General features: G+C 37.4%; 1 long non-coding RNA gene across 1 annotated transcript; it reads left to right on the forward strand.

Moving 5' to 3' along the window:
• Positions 1-359: 359 nt before the first annotated feature.
• On the forward strand, positions 360-1,742 carry LOC107577649 (uncharacterized). The gene is made up of 3 exons (XR_001608234.1): positions 360-470; positions 891-982; positions 1,670-1,742. It is a non-coding gene; the product is annotated as an uncharacterized lncRNA (long non-coding RNA).
• Positions 1,743-2,566: the final 824 nt, after the last annotated feature.

Consider the following 2,566-nt stretch of genomic DNA (forward strand, 5'->3'; position numbering starts at 1 on the left):
ATCAATGGCACAGTTTAACTCCATGTGGCTCAACTTACCCTCTCCTAGGCTCACTTTACCCCACCCTGGGGGCAAGTTGAGTCAAGAGACCACTTTTTTTTTTTTTAAAGATCCAAAATGATTATTCCCAAGGATGCACCACATTCTGAAATGTATGTACATATTTAAGTTGGACCCATTACTGTTGTGTGCTCGCTTTAAACACACCGTAAGTAAAAACTGGCTCAACTCACCCCGCTCTCCCCTATCTAATGCTGGAAATATTATCATTTTGAAATACAGAAAAATGCAGACAAAGATGCTGAAAGAGATTTGTTTTCTTTATTCCTTCTGAAGGTCAAAGGTCTGTCTCCTGGCCTAGAGAGGGACAGCTGTGTGGTGCTTATAGATCTCTGGTCACTTTCTCCCCATATGGATCAGCTCAGATACAGCTGCTCTGAGGGACCATGTGTCTGGTGTTGGATGACTCTGTGAGTATGAGACACAGCAGCTGAGCCGGGGCACACACCGCCCTGTGGTCTCAAGCAGTTGGTTCATGTATGTACACACTAAAACTTATGTTTGCCCACATGCAGAGAGTCATGCAAGTCGAGAAATCATTTGTCTGAAAATTACACAGAGCACATTATATAAATAAGGAGGCAAATATGTGTATATAGTGCATAGAAGTTTGTATACGTGTGTGTGTTTCCACAAATATAAAAAACGAGAAAAAAATATTAAGCAGCACAGCTGTTTACAATATTGATGATAACTGATAAGAAATGTTTCCTGAGCACCAAATCAGCATATTAGAATGAATTCTGAAGGATCACGTGACACTAGAAAACAGTTATTTTAAACTGAAATAATATTTCACAATTTTTAATTTTCTTCTTCTGTTTTTTTAGGTTGAATCTTGCTCCGCTCCCTGAATCTTTCACATAATTGGATCTCATTTCTGTAACTGAATAAAATCCAGTACACTCCTCTGCCATGCAAGGTAAGCAGATGTACACTCAAATCTGCCCCTCCCTTAATTCCAAGATCATGAATATTCCATGTTATGTGAGGAAAAAAGAAAGACAAAGGGGGGTGTGGCCAATCAAATAACCCTGGGTACAGGCGGTGTAGCCCCCTCCTCATCAGCACATACACACACACAAGGCAGAACCTGCTGCTCCATGCACCCACACAGACAGACTGATACTTTCTCATTCAGCTCTCGTGTCTATACACTACATCACGGTAAGACTTTCTACACTCCAATATTCTGGATGCTTTGTGTTCTTTCTACATATTTTCATAAAGATAGTCTGACATGTCTAGAGATTTGAAGTGAGAAGCAGAGAAATTTCTCTGAGAAGCAGGGCACAGAACAAAGACAGAGGCGAGACATTCCCAGTTCCCATAAAGACAGCATGGCCAACAGTCATCTGACTTGGCAGATTGGAAATTATTTTAAGGAATACATTCCTATGTGTTATCAAGTCTGAAGTCTGATGAAAGTGTTACACAATTTAAATGAAAAAGAATGGGTGGGACATTGGTCAAATGATGCCCTCACTAAACTCCACTGAAGATGTTTTGGTTCATTTTTGTTCTGTTTAAGCTTGATGAACAAATATGAATTTATTTGTATAAATAAAATTACATATATTAAACTTGCATTTTGTTTGGTCTAGTGCAGAAACATGGCTGACAAGCCCAACATGACGGAAATCACATCCTTTGATAAAACCAAACTCAGGAAGACAGAGACCCAAGAAAAAAATCCCTTGCCTACCAAAGAAAGTGAGTTTCTGATCCTGAAACAGTGGCTAAGGATCTTGTGGTGATTATGTTATGATCAATATTTTGTTTTGTTTTTAATATATTGGTCATTTCTCAATTAAAAATGTGTAATTGACAGTAATTAAATTCAAGAAACCAATTGCATATGAAATGAAGTAAATATTTCCGAGTGCGTATGTGATTATCTAGAATCATCAATTCATCCTATAATTTGATTTGGAAAGTAATCTATAAAATATAGCCTAGTTTAAAAAATCCTCTTGAAATACGTAATAGTATAGTAAATATACATGTTTTTTTCCACAGTTTTTTTTAATGATAACCAACAAGTTATTTCAAGTTATTTTTTAATCACGTTATTTTTTTCTCTTGGTCTGCAGAATAAAATCAATTAACTTTTTATTCACTTAAAACACTTCTCAAAGCCTGTCTTCTTGTGGAACCATTTTTTCTGCAGCTATTGAACAGGAGAGGCAGGGAGAGTCCACGCCTTGAATGCTGCTTTTAACCGCAGTCACACACAGCAGAGAGTGAAGGGAATGACTGAAATCCACAGGAGAGGGACTTTGGGAGGAATTGAACCAGTAACTGGTGTGTCATTTGTTTCATGGTTTTGTTTGTTTGTTCGAGAACTAAATAAAAAGAAATGTAGGAAATTTCTACGAATGTATTTTATCCAGTGGGGCCAGACAATCATTCAAATGCATTAACAGTATGACTGCCAGCATATTCCTAACCATTTGTTACAAGTCCTAACACATTCTAAACCAGTCCTAACACATTCTAAACAAGT

The sequence above is a fragment of the Sinocyclocheilus grahami genome, unplaced genomic scaffold (assembly GCF_001515645.1).
Source record: "Sinocyclocheilus grahami isolate Dianchi unplaced genomic scaffold, SAMN03320097.WGS_v1.1 scaffold6738.1, whole genome shotgun sequence".
Classification (NCBI taxonomy): domain Eukaryota; kingdom Metazoa; phylum Chordata; class Actinopteri; order Cypriniformes; family Cyprinidae; genus Sinocyclocheilus; species Sinocyclocheilus grahami.